Source organism: Alexandromys fortis, unplaced genomic scaffold, assembly GCF_014885135.2.
Source record: "Alexandromys fortis isolate MF-2015 unplaced genomic scaffold, M_Fortis_MF-2015_v1.1 scaffold_73, whole genome shotgun sequence".
Classification (NCBI taxonomy): domain Eukaryota; kingdom Metazoa; phylum Chordata; class Mammalia; order Rodentia; family Cricetidae; genus Alexandromys; species Alexandromys fortis.
The window spans coordinates 4,842,771-4,869,736 of NW_026067959.1; the positions used below are offsets into that span (position 1 = coordinate 4,842,771).

At 39.5% G+C, this 26,966-nt stretch overlaps 1 long non-coding RNA gene across 2 annotated transcripts; it reads left to right on the forward strand.

The window, feature by feature from the left end:
- Positions 1–5,612: 5,612 nt before the first annotated feature.
- Positions 5,613–25,316, forward strand: LOC126507976 (uncharacterized). 2 transcript variants are annotated; one of them, XR_007593675.1, is made up of 5 exons: positions 5,613–6,064; positions 8,262–8,548; positions 15,611–15,682; positions 17,389–19,437; positions 19,800–25,316. It is a non-coding gene; the product is annotated as an uncharacterized lncRNA (long non-coding RNA). The 2 variants fall into 2 exon arrangements; XR_007593674.1 differs by having other exon boundaries at positions 5,620–6,064; positions 17,389–25,315.
- The last annotated feature ends 1,650 nt before the right edge of the window (positions 25,317–26,966 follow it).

A 26,966-nucleotide genomic window follows, 5' to 3' on the forward strand; every position in this document is an offset into this window, starting at 1 on the left:
AGAAAACCAGCCTACACACCACAATCCCAGAGAACCTAGACAACAATGAGGACTCTAAGAGAGACATGCATAGATCTAATCTACATGGGAAGTAGAAGAAGACAAGATCTCCTGAGTAAATTGGGAGCATGGGGTCCTTGGGGGAGGGTTGAAGCAGAGAGTGGAGAGGCAGGTAGGGGAGCAGAGAAAAATGTAGAGTTCAATAAAAATAAAAAAGATTGAATTATTTTATTTTTTCTTTTATATGTGTCTTTTACCAGTGATTTTTGTTCCTTTGTGTGATGGAGGAGGGTCATCTGTCTACGTGTTACTTTCATTGGTTAATAAAGAAACTGCCTTGGCCCTTTGATAGGACAGAAAATTAGGTAGGTGGAGTAAACAGAACTGAATGCTGGTGGGAAGAAGGCAGTGAGGCAGACTCGATGAAGCTCCGGCCCAAGATGGACATAGGTTAGAATCTTCCTGGTAAGCCACCACCTCCTGGTGCTACACACATTAATAGAAATGGGCTAATCAAGATGTGAGAGTTAGCCAGTAAGAGGCTAGAGCTAATGGACCAAGCAGTGCTTAAAAGAATACAGTCTCCGTGTAATTATTTCGAGTGTAATGCTAGCCGTGTGGGAGCCGAGTGGGATGAAAAGCAGGCCTGCTTGCCTCCTCACTACATTTGTGTGTTATGATGGTAGCTACTGTCGTGTAAGACTCTTTTAAAAAGTTTTCTCTATGTACAACTGGGCAATGCCTTCTCTGCTTTATATATTTTAGAAAGCATTATCCTTTTTTTCTGAACACTTTTTAAGTATAACTCTCTCTTTCAGGCACATGTTATTCTTAATCAGCACCTTTATTCTTTCACAAATCCGAATATGCCTTTCCATTTTTTTCTAATCGGCAAGTTTGCTACTGAGAAATCTCCTATTAGCTTAATGGTGATTCTCTTGAAGGAGGTGGAACATTTGTTATTTTCAGCATTTTTTCCACAAATTCACCATTGTATATATGGTGATTCGTGTTAAATGTCAACTCAACAGCCTTTAGAATCAGTTGGGACATGGGCCTCCAGGCGTGTCTGTGAGGAATTATCCAGATGCCGGATTTGAATGTGAATGTCCCCCATGGGCTCATTTGTTTGCACACATGACCCTCAATTGGTGGCACTGTTTGGGAAGGTTGTAGAACCTCAAGCATGGCTGGGGGAAGTTTGTCACTTGGGACAGGCCTTGCAGCTTTACAGCCTCACCTCACTTCATGTTTCTCTCTCTGTTTCCTGAGTGTAAATGCCGTGTGACGAGCCAGCCTTCTGCTCTATCATTCGGGGAGGTGACAGAGACAGAAGCTGAGGCAGCTAGTCATGTGACATCTGCAGTTAAGATGCAGGGTGATGGTGACAGTCCTCAGTCCCCTTTCTCCATTTCAAACAGCACAGGATTCCTGTCAAGTGAATGGGCCCTGCACAGCTAACATGGATCATAAATTAAACTAATCCAGTGTTTTACTTACTGTCTTGCTGTGGCATAAGATATCCTGATTAAAGCAACTTAAGGGATACAGGGGTGGCTGTGGTTTATAGTCACAGAGGATATAGTCCACCATGGTAGGGAAGATGATTTAGCTGTCACTAAGGACATGGTGGCAGGAACAAGAAGCTGCTTGCACAATTTCCCAAAATAATTCCAGTGAGAGACAAAATGTTTAAATCAGTGGTTCTGATCCTGTGGGTAGAAACTCCTTTGAGGGTCAGATGATCTTGTCACAGGGGTCGCCTAAGTACATCAGAAAATAGAGACATTTACTTTATAATTCATAACAGTAGCAAAATTACAGTTATCAACTAGCAATAATTTGGTGGGGTATCACTACAACATGAGGAACTGTACTAAAGGGTCACAGCATTAGGAACATTAGAACCATTGGTTTGAATGCATGAGACTATAGTGCATTTTACATTTGGGCTTTTACAAGTAATTCGAGACCCCTAGAACTATCTGGCCACCAGTTTCTTTCCAATAATTTGGTTTTCTGCATTTAGCTTGTTGAATGAATTTTTGTCCTTTATCTTGAATAATCCTTCTGGAATATTCATAATTATTTCCTTGATTGTTCTATCATTCTCATAGACTTTGCTAATTATTTTCTTTTCATTTCCTTCTGTCCCTCTTCTCTGAACCTTCTTTTATTCATTTCTTCTTTTTTGATTACTTTTTCAAAAGACGTCTTAAATTTCATAAATTATTTCTCCTGTTCCATCAAGTCTGTTGTTGAAACTCTCAGCTGTATTTTTTCTCAGGGATTGAATTTTTCAGCCCAAAGATTTTGATGAATTATTTTTCATGATCTATATTTCTTTGTTGAATTTGTCATTATACAGCCCTTACCTGTTCTAATTTTATAGGGCAACTTTCATCAGGAGAGCTGTTTTTCTGTGATGGGTGGTAGGATGTTAGTTGGTTGGGGTACACTGGTCTTGGTTACAAGGAAGCCCAAAGGAGCAATATCTGTGTGAATTCACTAGATGTTGGCAACATCACCAGTAACTAGGTGTTCCAGTATAGTATGTGAGTTTTGCATTGGATGTAGACTCCCAGAAGTGAATGATTTCGAGAACTTTGGGCAGGCTTGAATTTTGGTAGTAATAGAGACAATGCTGAGGTATAGGCTGTAGAGGCTTCAAAGGGAGTGTTGATGCTAAGGGTATGAAACATGGGAATAAGTCTACTTGTTTGAGGAGAGAGAGAGAGAGAGAGAGAGAGAGAGAGAGAGAGAGAGAGAGAGAGAGATGCTTCTACCCCTCATGGTAGTAGTGTAAGGGTTCTAATTTCAAGGTAGCATTATACTCCAGCCCACACCCTGGAGCTTAGAAAGGGTTAACCTCCTTCTGAACTCCTCTGAAGCAAAGCTACTTGGAGGACTTTAGGCAGCTCCTTCCATTTGGCTCCACGCCTGTGTCAGTTGTGAAACTCTCCTGTGTCTAGGATTTCTGCCATCTACAGCAATGAGATTTGAGATTTGAGGACTCTTCCATTTGCTCTTTATCTGAGATCCATAGTCCACAGTCCCCCTGACCTGAGACCGGGGAGTCAGTGTTCTGCTTGCCCTGCCGGGTCTGTGCACCTTACAGGATTTCCATTCTCATTTCTGAGCTCCAGCACACTCCCTCAGCCATCACCTTCAAAGGTGATCGCTCACGTTTTTCAAACAGTTCTTTGTGGAGAAAGTGGTAGCTGGGTACCTCTATTTCACCATCTTGGATTCTCTTGTCTCCAAGGTGCCTTCATATCATCCCTTTGTAAATTGTGTAGACAATTCTCTTTCTTTTAGCAGAGGTCAAATGAATAAGCACAGCAATCCCCCTTTAGGGGTACAGGATGACGGGAGCTGCTGGGGGTAGACCTGGAGAGTGATCTGAGCCGCCCGGCTGATCTTTATTTCAGTGACTGCGCGACAATTCAGTGCCAGGCTAGAGGAGGAGATTCTTGACTCTCTGCCACGTTCTTCCGTCTAGCTGTACCAATAACAAAATGACAGTTGGATGACAATCTGACTCTGCTGTTGCTTTCTGAAATAGAAATGGAGAGCAATTTCAGTAGAGAACTTTAACTCCTGTTTCTTGAACAGATCTTAAGGTCTGAAGCTGGATTTGTTTATTCTTAGCAAATGACACTACCCAAGCCTTTTCAAAGGGCTTTTCTACTTACTCCTAGAAGCAGAAGGCAGATTTCTGTAGGAAGAGCTGAAGAAATACATCACTGTCCATGATGAGTGATGAGTCTTTCTCTGTCTCACCAGCTAACTCTCAAATAATGACTTATGAATTATGAATGCTTGGTCTTAGTTTAGGCTTTTTTTTTAAATCTAGCTCTTATAACTTAAATTAACCCATTTCTATTCATCTGCATTCTGCCATCTACATCCATCCTGCTTCTTCTGTGTCTCCTGGTGTTTCTGTCATGTGCCTAGATTTGTTTCCTACTTCCCTTTCCTCTGCCTGGAAGTTTGGCCTATATCTCCTGCCTAGCTTTTGGCCGTTTAGCTCTTTATTAAACCAGCCACACTGTTATATTCTCACACAATGTATAAATCACCTCAAAACGTGTGGTTTTGTGCATTTCTCAAAATGGAGATTTAAATCCCCCTGCCCTCAAATTGTCAAGCAGAAGCTCAAACTTAGTCTTTTCCTAGAGACAGGTGTTCACGATGGCGCGGGATGCCAGCCTGCTCCTGCCGTCAGTCCTATGGACTCATTTCCAGCTGCTTGCTGTCTTGGCTGATTGCCCAGAGTGAAGCCCTTGTCCAGAAATTTCCCTCCTTCAAAGAAAAGAGATTCAGAGTCCTTTCCCGTACTTCCTCGCTGGGGTGAGCGCCCTTCCAGAGACTTGTCAGTGGAGCCAAAGGCCTGGACCTTTGCTGAATTTGGGGCAACTCTAATGGGCTATCTGGGCTCCGAGGTGTCATGAAAGGTATTGGCTGTCAGGGCACCTTATTTAAATACTTCTTTGCCCTAATCAGGTTCCCTTAATCCATTTGGTGACGGCTATTCCCGCCAAACTCTCCCTGAGTTCTCTCACGTACTTTCTATTTGCATTCATTTTCCTATTCTTTGGTGTATACAGCATGATATTCAGGAAATAAGAATTTGGAGACTAGCTTGCAATCACACAAGTATTTAGAATAAATTGAGATAAGGAAAATAATCTTTCTCCTAAGTGATTTTGTTAGGTGTTTCATATATTCAGAAATGGTGAAAACACTAATATTATTGTTTCCTACTTCTATATTAACTGATTTTTGACTGTGTTCCTAGGCTTCTTGAGAAAAACCTACCTCAATCAAATGTGCTCATAAAATAGCAGATTTTTATCAAACACTGCCATTACCTCATTACGGTGACTCATCATCTGAAGCCCTGGACTTCCCTTCCCTTTACTCAACCTCTGTTATTTGTTTGTGGAAATTCCACAGTGGTGGATTTAAGTTTTTTCCCCCCAATTCCCAATTTGGCTATCACGTCACACTTCCTCAACAGATAATATTGATCTCTTACTCAGCTGCAGGTGCCATGTGGGATAAAACCACATACGAGCAGGATTTGCTTCCCAGTCATTGTCACCCACTTTTTGTTAGCTGGGGGCTGGGACAGAGGCAGAAGTCAGGTGAGGAGGTGAAGGCCCCGAGGCTGGCCTGTAATGTGGGAGGTTGGGGGTCGGTACATGTGGGCTGTAAGAGCACATAACAGAATTATCCCCAGGTGAAACGGTTCCCCTAACGGTGCTCGAGAAGAGTAAGTATGGGGAGAATGAGCAGTTATAATCTATGGACATATAGACATGACTAACAGTGAATGTCTTGAATTTCCTAGTCCCAATCTGTTCCCCAAATAACTACAGACACACAAGAGACAGAAAGTACAGATAAAACTTGCCAAACACTACCCCGGTGAAGGCCTCGGATTGCAGAGCAGCAGACTGATAGATGGTGGTTGTTTTAGTCATTAGTTTTTGGGGTGGTTTGTTATACAGTAATGAATAAGACAAACACCCGGGTTAATTATTCATCCCAGCCCAAGTCCCTTTACAAACCAAGCTCCCAGTACCTTTTGCCTAGAAAATCTGGTTTACAGGACATATGTACTCTTACACTGTTCAAGCAGCCCAAGGTGTGGGGACAAGAGGCTCTCTCTATTCTCCAGATCTTCCCCGCATCATCCAAGCTCCAGAAAACAGTGGCCTGAAACACTCGGAGGGGGAGAGAGAGAGAGATTCAGGATAGAGCCCAATCCCAAATGGAATGTTTTCCTTTTGGTTTTATTTGAATATAGTTTGCTTCATTCCAACCAGAATTGCAACAGCCAAATAGAACTGTCTCTAAACGATTAAAGTTCTGTACTAACGCCAACAAAGCAACTTGCTGGGGAAACAACAACAACCAAAATCGCTTTCACATCGAAGATTGGTTTGCATGAGTAGCAACCTCCAGAAACAACTCCGGCTCCAGCTGTGTTCAGAAGTGACAAAGGATGTCAAAGGAAGAGCCCAGGATGGCTGGAATAGAGCGGGCCCTCTCAGAGGTACCAGGACTTGTGTTAGAGTAGGAACAATTGGGCTAGCTCTTAAAGGGACTGCTTCCTACATATGTAAGTAGTTTAGATGGTTTTAAAGGATGTCAGGTGTAGCTGATAGTGGCTGGATGAGCCTGTCACCTTGTGAGGAGGAATGTTTTTAAAAATTCTCTAACCACCTACCCTCAGAATATGAGTTATCTTCAACATATTTTGTAAGAGTGAAGGGCAATTTTCTCTCCTGGGGAGCAATGACAAGGTAGCTCTCCAGAGTCTTGTTACACAACAGATTACAGAATCAACACTTGCTCTAGAAGTCAGGAGTCATTTGTGCTGAACTGACCCTCCCTAAGCCTGGAGGATTTGGCAAGCAGAATGAGATATAAAAGGCAAAGCAGAGTTCAGCTATTTTATTTCTTTATTAACTAAATGTAGCCTAAACAGACTCCAAATGATGACTCAAAAGCCATGAACTAGTTTTGCTTAGCAAAGATTTGATGAAATAGTGATCATATGATAATATTTACCATTACATCACTGAAACTTGAGACAAATTTGAAAGAGTAGGGTGGTCTTATCCCTCCTAAGCCTTAGTATAAAACAAATTTCTTATCTAGTTCTATTTATATGCTGAAGCAGTTACACTTCTCTGGGAATAAAACTTAGTGTTCTCTAAACTCTGTTTAGGGAGATTTGACTTAAACTTCTTTCCCAGTGTCCTTGATAACCTTGGCCATTTCTCTTCTAAAACCCACCTACTCAACAAATCTTTAATCAATTCAAATGTTTGCCTTCATTCCGCTTACAACTTGGTGGCCCTACATGAGCCCGTCACAGGAATGATGCTACTGAAAGTGTCTAGAACTCAGTGCAGCAAGCTGTGTCTTCAGATCTTTGATCATTTCTCGCTTTATATGGTTCTCAGCCTTTACAATCATGAGACCCATCACTTGCCACCTTCTTTTCTTTTATCAAATGACTGTTTCAGGCACAGCCTGACAAGAAAGCAGATGCCACGGTAGGTGTTGGTTAGAGGTTATTGAGGGTAGGTAATTGATTACAGAAAAATAGAAAAAAAATAACAACAACAACAACAAAACCCAAAACAAAATCCACAAACAGAAGGGGAACCTGGAGCTAATTCAGGGAAAGTGACTACAAGAAATATTTCTTCTGTATTTTTTTTATTTTTATTGAGCTCTACATTTTTCTCTGCTCCCCTACCTGCCTCTCCCCTCTTCTTCAATCCCTTCTCAAGGTCCCCATGCTCCCAATTTACTCAGGAGATCTTTCCTTTTTCTATCTACTTCCCATGTAGATTAGATCCATGCATGTCTCTTTTAGGGTCCTCATTGTTGTCTAGGTTCTCTGGGGTTGTGATTTGTGGACTGGTTTTCTTTGCTTTATGTTTAAAAACCACTTATATGTGAATACATGTGATAATTGTCTCTCTGGGTCTGGCTTACCTCACTCAAAATGATGTTTTCTAGCCCTTCTGTCTGAAACTTAGGGAAAGTAGAAGAAAGGTTGGGGGTATTGATGAAGCTTGCTGACAGGGCATCTGTAGAGTTCAAGCCCCTGAGGAGAGCTTATGGCCAGGATGCTACCATATTTTTGAAGGGCCCAGTGAGGCTGAGGAAAGTGCCACAGGAAGCTGACAGAAAAGTCTGGAGAAATGATTTGGCAGATCCGTCGTGCCATCGAGATAGGAACATAATGGAAAAGGCACCATTTGGAAAGGCAAGTAGCTTAATAACTGGGACCATCCATCACTTTGGTCCATCTGTTAGCCTGTCCTCTTGAAAATAGTGAACTTCAAAACAAAACCATATGGACTCCGATCTAAGTGAGTAGTAGATAGTAGTGAGCTCTAGGGAAAAAGTGTGGCACACTACAATTCTCCATGTAGATTTCTTTGTTGAGGCCATTCCTCAGTTGCTCAGCACTCCAGCTTTTAAAGGCTCACAATTGTCCTGTGCCTGGATATTGTCCTTGAGCAGAGAAAATTGCTTCTCCCAAGGTTATTCTACCACAGGTAGCTCAGAGTCAACGTCCAGCATCTAAAAACCTCCAAGTCCTTATTTCAGTTTAAGACTTCCTTGGGGAGACATCCTGATACTCTTTAGATTGTCTGAGGTCTCAGCTGAAACCATATTGAATGTCAGCCATATGATGCCTCCCTATCATTCTTCCTCATGTCTTTCAGCTGTATCTTCCAAGAGAAGTCTTCTATAGTCCCCACTGACTTTCATGCAGCCTCCCCACCTCTGTTTCCAGAAAATGGATGCAAGCTAGTGTCACAGGCCTAATCCTGGGAATCAGTTTCTGGAATGGAATCTTGTGGATGGACCTCTCACAGATGCTTTTGGTTCTGAGAACACGTAAGAGGAATGACGGTAATCCTTGGCATGCAAAGGAATTGCCATCATTAGAATATCTTTTTTAAACCAGCAATGAACCAGCAGAGCATATCGGTGGAAGGGGACACACCAGGTAATAGAATATTTCAGGCATTTCAAGAGTATGAAGGAAATTTAAGGATAAGAACTATGGAATTGGTTACCTCTTCGGAGCACGGTTAAAGACATGGTGGCATGTATAATGTTCACTGAGTCAAGAGAAAAAAATAAAAGCTTGATTGTCCCCTGTGAGCATTCCAGGAAACCTTTAAATGTCCTAGAGCCAGAGGACAGAACCAAAGGGCAGGCTGAGTTAATCATTGAAGCAGGAAGGCTGAACAGAAGGTTGAATTACTTTCAGCAGATTGTGTTGTATTAAGCTCAGAGAAGGAAAGGAATAGACAGGCGACCCTGAGATTGGGGCTGGTAAAATCCATGTACACACACTTCTGAACCAGGTCCCCAGAAACCTAAAGTTTTATAGAGTCGGTTCATCATTCCCATTAGCAATTGGGGATTTCTTGATCTAGCGGGGTCTAGATCAAATTCCCTGCTGGGTAACTGGTGTCTGGCAGCACATGCCAAATACCAGCATAGCCAGACTGGAAGCTGGTGGTCTAGTAAAGGAAAAGTGTTGTTACGCTAGAGAAATGGAAGGCTCCATGACAGCCAGTCTGAAAGAGTGTAGATTAGAATAAGCACTAAGGATGTTGGGTCAAGGAAAGTCAAGCAGGCAATTAGATGAGCGAATACTTGACCCTGTCAAGATTGCTGATAAACAATTCTTTGTGCCCACTGCCCCAAATCTATTCACTCACCTTCTCTCTGAACCCTCTTATCCTGAAATGTTTTCCTTTGTTCCTGCAGGGCACTGATCCATGAAAGGAGGCAATGGGGCAAAAGAAGGTGGACTTAGCTTATAAATACTTGAAAAAGCTGTTCATATAGTAACTAAAGATGTATAACTTGAAACAATCGTGATCGATTCCTCCTGTCAAATGAACAAAAACTTAGTAGACTAAGAAAATGATATGTGAGAATGTTGGGAATTAGATGCTTCCATCAATAACTAATAAGATTTCCAAGGGCTATGACAGTTCTTGAGGGGGAAACTGGTGTACTTTATCAAGACGTTATATTGTGATGGGGCAAGGCAGTGCAGACATTCCCCCACCTTGTATTCTTGCTGAGGCCATTCCAGACTTAACCAGAATCTGTTCCCTTTGGTGGAGAATCCCATGGAAAACTACCCAGCTCTATTCTAGAAACCAAAGGTTAGGATGCCCAAGCTTATTTATCTTAGCCTTAGTTAAAACTGCCTGTTTGTGTGGAACCTCCTCCAGGAACCGCTTATCTCAGATGCCTGTTTTTGTGGCGCCTCCCCTCCAGCTGGCTAACTGCTTATCCTGGCTTCTGTAAAAACTGCTTACTTCAATCTACTTACGTACCCTCCCCAGCTGCTGAGTGAAATAAAGGCCTGGGTGAAGTCGCTAGTCTTCAAAACCCCATGTTCTGAATATTTGGGGCCCTACCTAGAATTTCAAAATTTTAGGTGTGGTCCCAGATAGCTGGAATAATGACGTTCAATCAGCTATACACCATGTCTGGGTGGTTGGTTGCCTCTGAGGAGCTCCTGGAGCAACATATGTACATTTTCATATTTGACCATGATGAATAATAGCTATTGCACTTTTTTCTTTGTCTCATTTTTCTTTTAAAATTTTAGGAATATATATATATAATAAATGCCAAACTGTTGAGGGAGGGGCGGCTTGTTTGTCCTGGCTACCTGTCTAGCTTAGACCCGAAATAATCACACAGAAACTATATTAATTAAATCACTTCTTGGCCCATTAACTCTAACTTCTTATTGGATGACTCTTACATCTTAATTTAACCCATTTCTATTAATCTGTGTATCACCATATGACTGTGGCTTACTGGCTAACGTTTCGGCATGTCTGACTCTGGTGGCTCCATGGCTTCTCTTAACTCTGCCTTCCTCTCTCCAACACCAAACTTTGGTTTCTCATATATTATAAATATTTGTATATATTTACTTTATTTCTAAATTGTACTTATCAAGACTGCAACTAAGACGAGAAAAAGAAAATACTTACTTTGAAAATCTTAAAGAAATACTTGGGTGTTGGGGGTGATTTTGTGGTGTCTTTCTGTTAGGACCTTGTGGATAATTTCTCAGTGAGAAGAACCCCCAAAATATATGCCATTGCCTGACTTGAGAAATAGGTTGGAGTTTACAGCAGGCCAACCACCTGGTGACAGAGGTCTGTGATCCTAGCTACTCAAGAAGGCAAGAGCAGACCGATCATATAGTCAAAGTATATCAATGTTACAGAAAGAGTTCAAAAGCAACTCAGGCAACTTACAGAGACCACATCTCAAAATGAAGAATTAAAAGAAGACCGAGGATCTAGCTGCGATAGAGTACGTGCCTAGCATGCACAAGTCTCTGGGTTTAATCTCCAGAATTCCCTCCCACTGGCTAAAAAAGTTTATGGTAGTTTAAGCAGTTGGAATTTGTAGCACAGAGGACCAGAGGAGAAAAGCTTCAGACTTGCAGAGGTGTTTCTTTAATGATCTCACTGTTGAAGGTTGAGGCATTCATGCATATGACAAAGTCACATGGGCCTAAGCACAGAGCTACTGATGAATGATAAGGGTGGACACTGCATGACTCTCAGGGGGGAGAAAAACACGTTCACTGTATTTCAGCACATTTGAAAAACAAACCTTGAAGAAATCTAGTTTATCTGCCAATAATATGATTGCTTATTTTTGTTTAATCTTGGATTGTGTGTGTGTGATATGTATATGCATGTGTTTGCATGTTTCTGTGTTTGAGTACTAGCATGCTACAGCATATATGTGACCTTTAGTGCTGGTCATTGTATTTGGCTTTGTTTGAAACAAAGTCTCTTGTTCTTTACCTATATTCCATTGTAGCTGGCCCATGAACTTCCATGTCTCTACTTCAGCTCTTGTAGTAAAGGGACTGTAATTTTAGTTACCTGCAACCATGTCTGACTTTTTACATGAGTCCAGCGTGTCTGACCTCAGTCCTTGAGTTTGGCAAGCATTATACATACTAAGCCAAGTCCATTGTCCCAAACTTTGGCAACCTTTAAAAGAAAATAAAAAATCCAGATATTCATAATACAAAATCACAATACCTAGTATTAAAATCCAAATTACTTGATGGTAAAGAAGAATGCACATATGATTAATAGTCAGGAGAAAAAAATATCAGTCTGGAAACATTACCCAGAAATTGTAGATGTTAGAACTACTGAGGATGATGGACTTAAAAGTATGGAGAACCATGAGGAAAATCATGGATGCTAATAAAAACCAAATGGGGCTCCAAGAAATCAAAAACATAATATCCAGACTAAATAATTCATTCATGTTCACCACTGACCATAGTGCATAAAAATATAAGCAAATTTGAGTCATTTATAGAGGATATCTACGCTAAGTACTTAAGTGAATTGACTGAGAATAATAATCACCTACTGATCATAGAGAACTTTTGAGAAGGCAAAAATTAACATAAGACTTTCACCAGAAATCACAGAACCCAAAGGCAGGGTCTCTGAAGTGTAGATGGGGAGATGGAATAAAATTCTGAAGATGTAGAGACAATAAATAAATCTTTATAAAATTTAGAATTCCGAACCTAGTGAAAGAACACTTTAAAAATGAAAATGATGCAAGTAATTTCTCAGGCAAAGAAAAAAATCCACCACTATTATGTTTTTACTAAGAAAAAGAAAGGTTTTCAGAACAAGATCAAGTACCAGTAGATGGAAATTTGGATCTATGTGAAGGAAAAACGGTTGCAAAGTGCAAATATGATGATATTTTAATGTGAAAGAAAAAATTTATTTTTTAATATGTAGAAAAACTAGAGGATGAAATTTACACAGCAAATTGAAGGGTGAAATGAAAACATTCTCTTCCTACATTTTCTGTGAAGAAGAATATTGGAAAGTACATGTTGCAGTCTTAATAGAAAGTAGAAGCCATGGAGCAGCCACGAACAACACCAAGATCAAATTAAATACATAGTAGATAAGCCAGCTGGTGATAGTTAAATTCTCAACACAAAGGGAATCAGAGACAACGATACCATAATTAGGAGGAGCAAATTAGAATCATGAAGCAAAATCTTAGCTTTAAACCCAAATAGCCGGGACTGTGGGTCAGGATAATCCCAGCACAATGGAGGCTGATGCAGGCTATAGAGTTTGAGCGTAGCTTGTTTTACATCATAAGTCATAGGTTATTCTGGGCTACAAAGCTAGACCTTTCTCAAAACAACAACAAAACAGATCCCTAAACAACAACAACAAAACACTAAGCCCAACCAAACCAACTTTATTTTAGTGGTTTAAGCATTCTTTTAAAATGCTGGGATTGTCAGACTATGTATTTGAAAGACTGAGTAATCCACTCTCTATAAAAGTTGTTTTAAATGTAAAAACAGATTGCAATTAAAAGACAAAGACAATGCAATATGCAAACATTAGCTATAAGATGTTGCTGAGATCCTATTAATAAAAAAACGGACATCAGAACATTGTTATTACCAGAGACATATAAAAAATGATCAGGAAGATGTAATTCCAAATGTGTATTTGCTTAATAAGAAAGCTCTTAGAAAATATGAAATAAAAACTGACAAAGTACAAGAAAAAAAATTGAGGCAGGCTTACTTATGGGCATGGAGCTTGCAGGGCAAGTCAAGCTGGTTTGCCTGTGAATCTCAGCAACCCTTTTGTCTCTACCTCCCATGCTCCAGTCCCCACTACATCTCTGGGACTAGAGGTACGTGCAGCCAGACCAGGCTACTATTTAACCTGAACACAGGTATCTATATGTACACAGCAAACACACTTTTCTAATGAGACATCTTTCTCGCCCAAATTTCTTAAAGGAAATATCAAAAAATTCTTCTGTTTTTTTTTTGTAACAGTGAAATACTTTTGCAAATTAGGTATCATCAAAATTTTAAATTTCTTGTTTCTGAAAGAAATGTTTTTCAAAACTAATAAAACCACAGACTGGGAAGACAACATTTACAGATCCCATATTTTTTCAAAGGGCTTGTTTCCAGAATAGTTAACAAATACAAGTATGCAAGCACCTTAGTTGAAAAGATAGGGAAATGACCAGTGAGCATGAGAAAAATATGTTAAATAGTATTACGTGTAATAAAAATACAAAGTAAAGGCATAATAAAATGCCAGTAGATGTTATGTCATGAAAGAATGTTTGAAATGGAAAAGTCTGACAAACCTCCTGTTGATGAGTACATAATGAGTAAAAGTTCTCACGTCCTGATGGAAATGCAAAATGGAAAACTCATTTGCAAAATGGAAGAGTGTTCGACCTAGTATATAACCAATGGCTCATTATTATGCTACTAACTATACTCCAATACAGTTACCGAACAGGAATAAAAATTTATTCATATATATGTTGGCTACTTTCTATGCCAAGTTGATGCAAGCTGGAGTCATTGTTGGAAGAGGGAACGTCAATTAAGAAAGTACCCCCCATCAGATTGGCTTGTGGGCAAGCCTGTGAGGCATTTATTTGATTAATGATTGATGTGGAAGGCCCCACCTCACTGTGGGTGGTTCCAACTCTGGGCTGGTGGTCTTGGGTGCTGTAAGAAAGCAGACCGAGTAAGTCACGAGGAGCAAGCCAAAAGGCAGCAGCCCTACATGGCTTCTGTATCAGCTTCTGCCTCCAGGTTCCTGCCCTGTTTGAGTTTCTGACCTGACTTCCTTCAGTGCTGGACCGTGATGTAAAACTGTAAGCTAAAATAAACCCTTTCCTTCCCAATGTTGTGTGATAACTCCACCAAAGAACACGCACGGGAACTCCTAAAGCAGAATAGAAAGTTTGTATTGCTGGCTCTAGCATGCAAGGGGAATTTGCTCACATCATGCTGCTTAAGCTTCACCATCTTTTTTGTCTTTTATGCACAAAAATCATATCCTGGATGACACACTTCATTTAACAAGCACAGTTAGCAATATATGAAACTACAGAAGCACAAAAGAAAGCTTAGTACATTTAAGGACTTTCCTTGATCCTGGAACCATGGACTAGGTCTTTGACGGATTAGGTATTTATTTGAGTTCTGACCGATGTTGTGGCCTAGGACATTTAAGGTCAGAATGGTGCCTTTGATGTGATGTCAGTTGTGCTAAGGTCTGGGGACCTGTTTCACCAAGTTGCCTTTGGTAGTGGTATTTTATCAGAGTAATAGAAACTTAATTAAGACAGTATACAAAGGTTAACATACAAACAAAGGAGTAATAGGCCAATCTGGCAGTGACCCAGATTTCTATGAGAAGGTAATTGTATGCACAGACTTTGTTATATTGATTTTATGGAGTAGGAATAAATGTAAAAAAATACATGAGCTACTGACAAATGGAATAATGTAGCTGTATGACAAAAGCCATGCTGAATGAAAGAAGCTAGATTCAAAAGGGGTGCTTGTGTAGGAGTCCATTTCTGTGAAATTCTAGAAAAAGGGAATGAGATTAATCTAGACATATCAGTGATGAGATGAAGCTAACTGTAACGATCATAGAAGAATTTTATATTTAATGCATTTTGTATCTTGATTATAGCAGTTATATGAGTGTATCTGTCAAAATTTGTTGGTCATAATTAATCCATACACTTAAAATGGCACATTGTATATGTAAATAACATACCTAGAAATTTGATTAAGGTAATTAAAGATGGGTAGCCTTTGGAATTAAATTTCCTCAGACATTTCACAATAGGTTGGACAGTTCCTTATTAAGGCAAAACATGTTTATTGCAAGTCTCTACATTTTTTGCAAACCAAGCTTAATTTATATTCAGGATGACATTAAGGTTATTTTCAACCTGACAGAATCTAGAGTCACCTAGACGTCAAACTACTGAGCAAATTGTGAAGAATTATTTAGATTAAATTTGCTCTGAGCATACCTGCTTGACTGGGTTAACTGAAGTGGAAGACCCAACCTTAAGGAGGACAGCACCATTCACTGTGCGTGGGTCCCAGATTGCATAAAAAATGGAAGTAATTGAGCATTCATCATTGTCTGCTTCCTGATTGCAGATGCACTAAGACAAGCTGCCTCGAGTTCCTGTTGCCATGACTTCCTTCAGGGAATGACTGTTCACTCAAACTGTGAGTTAAATAAAACAAAACCTTCTTTCCTTCCGCTTTTTTTCTTTTTAAGATTATAATAATAATTACAATAATTATACATTTATTTTCCCTTCATTTTCTCCCCTCCAAACCCTTCAAGCTCTTTCTCAAATCTATGCTTTCTTTTTCAATTACTTATTGTTACCCAGAAATATGTATACACACACAAACACACACACACACACACACACACAATGTAAAACAGAATCTATGCCTAAACTATCAAGTGTGTTTTTAATCTGTGTCTATCTATACACACATGTACATGTTATTTGTTGGTGTTCTTTGGTGAAACAGAACCAATGCAATATGTAATGGCTTTCATATTTTATTCACTTACATTAAGGAATTGTTTAACTGATTATGGAGGCTCGGTGAGTCACACATATGATGGTGAAAACCAAAAGGTTGTAAGACCAACAGAACTGCAGTTCTCTTTCAAAGACAGTCTGCTATGGAACCATGATGAACAGAGGTTATAGTTGTGTCTAAAGTCTTTCTGCTGGAGAATTCCCTCATAGAGGGGCATGGGCAACCTTTTTTTTCTATTTAATTCTGACCGATTGGACAAGGCCATTCACCATTTTGGAGGACAATCTGCCTTGACCAAATTCCACCAATTTAAATGTTTATCTTATCCAGAAGTGATCTTGCAGAAACTTTCAGAATAATGTTTTAACAAATATCCAGCACAAGCCAAGGTATACACAAGATTATCATTAGAATATCACTTTTCCATTTAATGCTTTTACAGTTATTGTTTTTTGAAGCTGGGGTATTTTTTAAATGTTTAGTCAGTAGAATTATGACAGTTCTGTTTGTTTATTAATCATTTTTCATTTCATTTATTTTTAAAGTTATTTTTACTGAAGTAGTACCATGCACAAAGCATAAAATTTATCAGTTTTAAAATTTAAAGTGCATATTTCTTTGAAATTAAGAACATTCACATTCTTGTATAACCACCCCACCATTAACCATTTAATAAAAACATTAGCAAGGAGAAAGAGATTCATGTAAAATGCTATGATCTTACTTTGCGTATTTATTTTTGATTGTGCTAAGATTGAACCCAGGCCCTGTGTGTGCTGGGTAAGTTTACTTAGTGAGCCATAAATTCCATTCCAAGTTGATATTATCATTATCATTATTTTTCTGAGTCTGGGAACTGATACTAGGACCTCATGTATGCTGGTCTAACACTCTACTCCTGGACTACATCCCCAAAATTCTACTAAAATATATTTACTTATTTATATTTTACTTACATGTCTGTGCGAATATGTGTCATGTGTGCTGGTGCCTGAAAAAGACAAAAGATCATTGGATTCTCCTTGAGCTGTGTTTTTAGGCAGTTATTAGCTTCTGACATTGGTACTGAGACCCACACTCAGGTCCTCTGCAAGAGCACAAAGTACTTTTTACTACTGAGCTGTCTCTCCTGCCCTCAGATTCCACTTTCAATATGAAAGTCACACGTGAATGACTTATTAATTGGGATTTAGTAATCTTACTTTACTTGTTTTCATTCATTGATGTTATTTACAATACTTCAGTAAAAGAGATTGGGGAGTCTGCATTGGAATTCATTGGGGGTGATTTTCCAATTCCTGCTACTTTCTTTCATATGAAAGAATCCTCTATTAAAATAATTTTAGCCCTTTTCTCCCCCTTTTAATCTTTAGTTCTCCAAGGAAGGAGAAATGCCTACCTTATCCGACTGGTGAATTTGGATGAAGTAACTGGCCATTTGTCCTTGAGATCTGCCTGTCTGCAGAGAATAGAATACATCCTCTTCTGTCCTTTGTCCATTTGAAGTAAAGGCCGTTGATCTGATGATCAGATGTGTAGGTTTCCAGTCTGATTAAATCTGAAGTTCAAACTTAGAAGCTGATGTCGTGGCATATGGAAGGCATGCTCTCCAGCGTCAGCTTCCATGTTGCCTTCCCCTGTGTCACTTCTGATTTCTATGACTTGGCTTTGGACACCAATGTCAAACTGAGGGTTTGGGTACTCATCTTCTCAAACTCTAGCATATCAAATAGATCACCCTCCATGTAGAATGTGAAGAACCATGAACTTCCCAGTCCTATAGATCGTCTTGGTGAAGTATCTGTTGAAGGTGACTATTCTGCCCAAATATCTTTGAGTCCTAGACATCCTTTTAGGGACTGTTGAAGGCAGATAATGGTAATAGAACTCCATTACCTCTACTGTATCATTTTAATGTAAGTTTTTATGCCTATAAAGGAACAAAGTCTTTATATCTAAGAATTGATTTTCATAGTATCTGTGTGGTTAATCATATCTTTTAATACGTTATAACATTGAAATACAGGGTAAGTAAAGCTAGATGCCTGGTCCCTTTAAAGAGTTTTCTGAGGCCAGGTGTGATAGTGTACACCATTAATGGCAGTACTGTAGGAAATCCTACAGCTACTAGCCTTTAAGTTACTTGCCCACTGGGGAGTGGCCCCTTATACTATTTATGTTGATGTAAAAGCCTGTGTCCAGCCTCTTTTCCAGTTGCAGGATTTGGTTGCTGTTCTCCATTCCAACAGAGGATTCTAATTTGTGAGTCTACCCCTAAATAAATAACCATCTATTATTCTCAATTCTGAGCTAGTGTGGGATTTCTTTTAAGTGTCCTTCTTCATCTGGTGCCCAACATGAGATTGGTGCCCACATTGCCAACTAAATTCACATAAAACCTAAGGGCTTGAAAAGGAATTCTAGACAAAAAAATTATAGAGTTTAACACAGCTTCTTGCTGTTTGCTGGTGGCATGCTACAACTCTTTTAAGAGAGGTTTTCCTGACTCAGCAGCAGCAGCAGAAAAAAAGCTGTGCTGCTGTTTTGAAATGCAGACTTTCTGGGACGTGCTGCCAGTGCAACCTCTGGCTCTTTCGGGAGACTAAGTATTTGGATGGAGTTTGTGAGAAGCATACTATGACTTGCTTAATGGCAATGTGGACCAGATGTATGCCTGGAAGTGGGGTGGTGTGTGTGGCTCTCAGGAGCAGAGAGCAGCTCTGTCAAGTTGCAATGGGCACAGCAAGCAGGAAGTATTGTAAGTAGTACAGTCATGTAATGTCATGTAATGTCACAGCTTAGATTCTTAAGCATTTAGCATTTTAAGAAGCACTTCTGGTCAGAAAATAATTTCAGATATGCAATAAAGACAAATCCAGATGAGTCATATTATTGGATAAATGTACATCGGATTGGGAGAGAAAAGAAAAAGAGTATAGAGAGGCATAAAAGTCTTTAAGGAGACAGAGTACAGATAGTCATAGATTAAAAGGAGTAAAGAAAAATAAGCCAATTGAAAATTGAAAATTCACAGAGAGTCTGGATAATGTGCATTTTTGTGTTTTCTTTGAATCTTTTGACTGTGAAGGAGCTAAGTACAGAGAGACATTTCATTGTAATGGGCTGCTAAGCTAAACCAGCATGTATATTATAAAGGTATCATGACTTCCAAATTTGGGTCTAAGGATATGCTGCTTTGGAAAAGAGGTTCTTCTTTTGTTTCCACAGAGGATGATAACCTGTGGATTGCTTCCAGACTGATGTGGTTTGATGGAAAAAGACCCCCTGAAAGGTCACAATGAACACCCTTAAAAAATTACCTTGTCCAACTGGTGACTGAACCTAGCACACAGGATACATCATAAAAGACCTGAAATCAGCAGGAAGCAGTATGGAAAAAAATACACCCATATTTTCAAATAGTGTGTATATATGTTTGTCTACATTTGAAGGGGATATGCTATAGAGTTTTACATTGGTATAGATCTTGGTTTATTGACACAAATGTAATGTTTTGTTATACGTATATTCTGATCTTGATTAAGGTATTGTGATTGTGTAGTTCATTTACAAAATAATGCATAATTAATAAATATAGGTTAATAGATAATCACCTATAATAGTCAAACTTATAGTCATGTTAGTTAGATTTTCTAGATGTATAGAGATACACTTCAGTTAGATAGGTATTCTTCAAATCTTTGAGAGACCTTTGGAAAATGGCATTTGAATGTTTTAAAAATTTAAGACTTTACATGACAGTGACACAATCTGTTCCTGGCAGCACCAATCTACTTCAAGAGGAAGATGAGCATCAAAGAGGCTTCTTATGGAGTTTGTTAGATGAACTGGACAAGGATCCACAGAGAAATGATTTCTGAACTTGCCTAAAGGTGAAATGATCCTTTGGGGTTCCTACTTCATGAAAGAGTCTGCGAGACAATCTGCAGGATAGAGAAGAAAGTGACTGTCAATCTACCAATATAGGCAAATCTGCCTTTGAAATTTCCTGCTTCATGAAAAAGTCTGCTGAATACTATGGGCCTGTAGGCTAAAGATGGATGCCCCAATGGTACAAAAGAACTTTGGGTGACTGCCCAGGCAGCGAAATGTCTCTGTCAATTCTAGAGTTATAAAAGTTGCTTATAATGTGCTTACTGATTACTTAGGTAATATTATATACTTCTGGAGTCTTTGATGAAGTTGAAGAATTTATAGTTATAGTTTTCCTTAGTTATGATAAAAGATAGAGTAGATATAAATGTTGTAACTGTAATTCTTCATAGAATTTTACTATGTTAAAGCCTTGCTTTTAGTTTAAACAGAAAAGGGAAATGGTGTGGGAGGTCCTTTTGTCTGTATGTTACTTTTTTGGTTAATGAATAAAGAAACTGCCTTGGCCTGTTGATAAGGCAGAAGGTGGAGAATATGGAACTGAATGTTAGGAGGAAAAAGGCAGAGTCAGAGAGAAGCCATGGAGCCACCACAGCTGGAGATAGACTTGCTGAAACTTTGCTGGTACGCCACGACCTCATGGTAATACACAGATTAAATGAGATGGGTTAAATTAAAATGTAAGAGTTAGTCAATAAGAAGCAAGAGCTAATGGGTCAAGCAATGATTTAAATAATACAGTTTCTATGTGATTATTTTGGGGTTAAGCTAGCCAGGCAGCCAGGAACTGAATGAGTGCTCTCCTCCTACTATATGCCAGCACTCAGGAGGCAGAGAAACTAGTGAATTCCTGTGAGTTCCAGGCCAGCCAGGGCTACATAGTAATATCAGTTTACTTTATTTTCTTACAAAATTATGGCCCTTGTGCAAGAATATATAGTTCAATACAAACTATTTTCAAAACTTGTGTTCTTTGATAGCAACTGTGGTTAGTTGTACAAGATTGTGTATGACTATATGGACAAAATGGAGTAGAGAAAGACTCAGTGCCTTTGTTGCATCCTTAGGATCTTTCAGAAATCAGTGATAGCTGGGGAAGAGAGATATTTCTTCCAGCAACAGGGCCTTTGGTAAAGTACCCAAGCTCCTGTAAGCAACCCTGATTGTTTCTCATATGAAAAACTTGATCTGAAAGTGAAAGGGAGGCTGTTTGGAAGAGAAAAGGGATCAGCAAATGTAGGAGGGAAGTGAGGTTATGGGAGAGAAACTGGATCAAGATACATTCCATCCATGTAGGAAGGTATTACAATAGATTCCACTCTTATTACGGATAAGTAATCCCTGCTAATTATGTTCTTGAATAAAATCATAAGAATATCAACCCAGTAATTTATAACTTAGGGTTTTGTCTCCTCAAAGCATTCATTCAAAATTTGAATCAGAATATGAACATTCTGGAGCAAGAAAGATGGTACACCCCCATAATTCCATCAGCTGGGAGACAGAAGTCAAAGTCTGAGGCCAGCTTGGTCCATAGAACTAGATCAAAAATCCAAAATAAATAAACAAACAAATGCAAGACTACGAACATCCTAAATTTATGTGTAAACTATTCCACTACCCTGTTTTCTTAAACGAATCAAATAGAACTTAAAATTTTCCATCTGCATTGTTTTTTGCATTCAAGAAAAGCTTGCCAAATCTTATGTGTAGACATCTAGTTTTATTGTCCATCAAGTATTTTTGAGCAATCTACACTCCGATGAAAATGTCCCTAGGTACTAAAAATGAAAATTGATATTATACAGTCAGCCAACACATATCGTTAACATTTGAAAATCAGTGGGTGGCTATTGGTAAGACAGTACAGATTTAAAATGGGAAAAACAGAGAAACTAATTTTAGTATTGTTAGTGACTGAGATGGGTAATACATGCATTGGGAATGATGCTTGCATTACACGTCAAATCCCATTACAAAATATGTCATTAAAAGGGAAAGGTTTGTAGTAAAAGGGATGTCCACACCCCTGGCTGATGGCCCATTTGTTTCAAACATCATTCAATATAAAACAGAGACATTTCCCCTACCTTTGGAATTCACTAATGAATTTGGCTTACATTGCCATATGCCTCTGGCCAAAAGATTCACATTTAGGCACATTCCCCAATACAGAGAGATCCTAAAGCTGCATTCTCTACCCTCCCTTACCACATTCCCTTGAATTCCCTCTGCATTCCTGTTGGTCTCCTGACCTGGACCACAGATTTTACTTGTATAAGTTTTAGAAATGGGGGAAAGCATTTGAGACAAGTCAAAGTTCTTTAAGAGACGTCGACAGTTCTGTAAGAGCTCTTCTGTGATCCGATTATTCCAGCTGATAAAACATTGCCTTCCAGCACGTGTCAGGCTTGGGGCATAATCTGCAATGTCTCAAGAATATGGCTGGGTAATCACTTTGGTCTTAAGAGTTTTCAGAGGATTGATTTAGGTGGGTTCTAGTGAGAACCAGAATCCAATCTTAGCCATGTCTGCATCTCTGGGGATACAAATGGAGACAACATATGATACAATTGTCTAAGTTGAGCTGATTAATTGAACAAGCCCCCAAAATAAGCAGAAATAGCTAGCTCCTGGAAATGGACTTCTTCCCGAATTGAATAATTTTAGTTGCAGAGATTGTCCACCTAATTTGGGAAGTACCTCAACCTGAGTACAATGAACTAAATCTCAAGGAGAATACTTTCTGAGGTTCAGATACCCATCTGCACATGGTAGAATCATGACTTAGCTGATCAGTTTGACAGTCAGTGAAAACTAACAGGGCCTGCACTTTAAACTCTGGGACTCTTTCTCCAGTACAAATGATTGGCAGTATTTTGGAAAAGATAGAAAGCATGCCTTCTTAATTTAGACTTAATACATTGTATTATCCTCAGCAAAACATGTAACGTTTGCCTGCCAAATGAGCTCGAATCCTCTTTTGGTTAAGGAATAGGCAATTTAATGATGTTTTGTAGTTGTGGGTAGGTCTTGTTGAAAGACAAGTTGAAAGCAAAAAAGAAACCTTTTAAGATTTTTCCTTCATGTGTGATTCTTCAGTTATATCACATGCAAGCTGCAGATGGGATGATTTAATTCGTTCATGTGTGGGGGGACAAATAGGATAGCTGAAAAAGGGACATTTCCAGGCCGGCATTTGTTCCAGTGGGACACTATTTCTTTTTTTAATCAATTAATTTGTTTTAAAAAACAATCTTTTCTCATTTTACATACCAATCCCAGTTCCCACACCCACTTCTCCTCCTGCTTCCTCCATCGTTCCCCTATTCCACCCCTTACCCACTCCTCAGAGAGGGTAAAGCTTCCCATGGGGAGTCAACAAAGTCTAACATTTTGAGGCAGGATTTTCCCCACTATATCTAGGCTGAGCAAGGTATCCCTCCAAAGAGAATGGGTTCTAAAAAGCCAGTACAAGCAATAAGGATAAATTCTGGTCTCACTGCCAGTGGCCCCATAGACTGCCCTAGCCATACAACTGTCAACTATATTCAGAGGGCCTAGTTTGGGCCTATGCTGTCCCCCCCCCCCCCGTCAACCTAGAGTAAGTGAGCTCCCATTACCTCCGTTAAGCTGTTTCAATGGGCATCCCCTTCATGATCTTGACCCCTTTGCTCATATAATTAATTGCTCCTCCCTCTCTTCCACTGGACTTTGGGTGCTCATCTCAGTGCTAACTGTGGATCTCTGCTTCTGCTTCCATCAGTTGCTGGATAAGGTTCTGTGATGACAATTAAGTTAGGTATCAATCTGATTACAAGGGAAGACAAGTTCGGCACCGTCTCCATTATTGCTTAGGGTCTTAGTTGGTGTCATCCTTGTGGATTCCTGGAGATTTTCCTAGTGCCAGGTTTCTTGCTATTCCCACAGTGGCTTCCTCAAGCAACATATCTCTTTCCTTGCTCTCCCTCTCTGTCCTTCCCCCATCTCGACCATCTAGGTCCCTCATGTTCTTCTCTCCCTTCTACTCTTACCCTCCTCCTCTCCTTCTGCCCTTCTTTCTCCCCCACTACCATGCTCCAGAACACCTTGTCTATTTCCCTTTCCCAGGGGGATCCATGTATGTTTCTCTTAGGGTTCTCCTTGTTACCTAGCTTCTCTGAGGTAATGATCTAGTTATCCTTTGCTTTACATCTAATACCCACTTATAAGTGAGTATATACTGTTTGTCTTTCTGGGAATTGGCACCTCACTCAGGATTTTTTTTTTTTTTTTGTAATGGCGTAAGCGAATGCAGACAGATTGTCAAAATATAGACAGCTTTAATGGAGGAATAGACTTACAGAACCACCGTTCTCGCGGAGACCAGGAAAGCAGAAGCGAGGGCTGGGAGCAGGCTTGCCAAACTTAAAGGCAAACTTTAGCCTGAGGCGAGCACGCCCCCTAAGGGGTGGGACTTATCCCTACATTTTTTTTTCTAGTTCTATACATTTGCATGTAAATTTCAAGATGTCATTACTTTTTACCACTGAGTACAACTCCATTGTGTAAATGTATCACATTTTCTTTATCTATTCTTCAGTTGAGGGACATCTAGATTCTTTCCAGGTTCTGGCTATTACAAATAATGCTATGAACATATTAGAGAAAATGTCCTTGTAGTATGATTGAGAATCATTTGAGTATATGCCCGAGAGAAGTATTGCTGGGTCTTGAGGCAGATTGATTCCCAATTTTCTGAGAAATCACCATACTGACTTCCAAAGTGGCTGTATATGTTTATACTCCCACCAGCAATGGAGGAGTGTTCCCCTCACTCCACATCCTCTTTAGCATAAGCTATCATAGATCTTTTTGATCTTAGTCATTATGTCTGGTATAAGTTGGAATCTCAGAGTTGTTTTGATTTGCATTTCCCTGATGACTAAGAATGTTGAACATTTCCTTAAAGTGACACTATTTCTTACTCTCTGTTTTCCCAATGCCCTGACTTTTAGCTGATCATGTGATTTAGTGCTCTTGCTTCCCACTTAGTCATTGTCCCAGTTTTCTTGTTCAACACATGAAAGTTCTTCTGAATACACTTTGCTCCTTCCTTAGCAATCCTGTTTGGTTGCAACAGCACCATTTTGCTGTTGTGTTTCTCCTCCTAGTAATATTTATTATGATTTCATGAATGTTGCTTAGCTTTTATCTTTCTAAAGTGTTATCTTTCTGGTTTGTCCTGTAAAACATTGAAGGTGGACTCTGTATTTTATGTCGTTATTCTTCCTCTCTGAGAATTATCACTGAATGATCCAGGTTCTTATTAAGAACTTAGGACAAGCAAAAAGATTTTCAAAATATAAACCAATGAGGCACCTGTACATCCCAGAGTGATAACTTCCTATTCTACTGTATGACTTAATGATTCTGAAATAAAATAAAGAGATTTGCTTTTACAGCCCAGTCAGTACAGTGCTTGCTATGTGAGCATAAGAACCTTAGCTTGATCCCCAGAAACCATGTTAAAAAAAAAAAAAACAACTGGCTTTGGAAGTATGTGCTTGTAATCCTTGCACTGCACTAGTAGAGTCAGGTGGGTCCCTGAGGCATACTAGCTGGTGTGTGTGCACACACACACCCTAAATACCAAGGTGGATGGTACCTAAGAAATGACATTCAAGATTGAACTCTGACATTCATATGTATACAATTCACTCCCTCCCCAACACACACACACACACACACACACACACACACACGCTTGTGTGCACATGAAAGAAAATGCACACATGCAATTTTTTAAAAGTAAAACAGTACTTTAGTGTGCCAGTCACACTCGCTACATTACATGCCTTGCATGCGCTCAGCAGCCCATGTGACTTGTGGTTTTCTCGTGGAATAGTGCAGATAGAGGACATTTGCTTTGTCACAGAGACGCCTACTGAACAAGCTTTGCACTTTTATGAGAAGGAACCAAACAGGCATTCAAATGTATTTTATGATCTCAAAAAGCAACTGATATGACACCCAGTTGTCAAAATTCTAGGCAACCAATAAGAAATCTTGTACAATCATGTGTTTAACTCTGCATTTTTTTCATCTTATTTTATACTTCAGGAAACACCATGTGGTTTCAAGCTTGTCCCACCATTTCCCAAATTTAGTCAGTGGTTTAGGTAGAATTAAAACTGACATTCCAGACCACTTAATCTGTGGAAAATCCAGGGGCCAGACAAGAAGTGGCTAAGTACTGCATGTGACGTGAGCCTTCCAATGCCCTCTGGAGAGCCCACCAGAGTTTCTTGTGACCTGCGTTATATAGAATGAAGTGCAAGTCTGATTATTTTGTCTTCTTTGTAAATCATCCTTGAAAGGGAGGGCTTATTTGCTTCAGTGCTAGCAGCAGATTTGTGGTGACTACAGCGTGCATCCAGTTACAAAGTGTGGGAACTTAGAAATGGAGAGACAACTTTACATTTTTAACGAGTGAGTGCAGAAATCCTATTGACAAACTTGTGTGATGGGAAATGAAACCTGAGTGTATAAGCAGATGCCTTCATGGAAAAATCACATACCCTCGTCTATTTTTCATTTGGAGGTTTATGCTTGTATATAAAACTCAGCAACTGAACTTTGGCCAGAAATCCATAGAATTTCTGAGGTTATAGGCTAGCTGAAGTTATGGCCAGAAATCCATAGGAAAAGAGTTGTAAATACCAATTGGCAAGCAAATAGGCTGATTCCTCCCCTAACGACCTACTACAAATTCCTGGGGGAAACTTTACTCTTTGCAAAAGAATAAGCCCTAGTATTTCAAGGACTGACGAATCTGTCTTTACTGATTCTAATACTTAGGATTCAAAGTCTCTCACTCACCCCTGTTAGAGAAGAGACATTTGATATCACGTAAGAAAATGAAGTCTTGGTCTTTGTCCATTTCCGTTCCTTGAGGGTAAGGACTCACCCAGTATTCACCTCCTCTATCTGTGAACGCACATTCAGGGTTAGCGTATTTCATTTACCTTTGTGCAAAAGCCACGGTATCAGAGAAGCCCCTGAGACCGTCTCCATT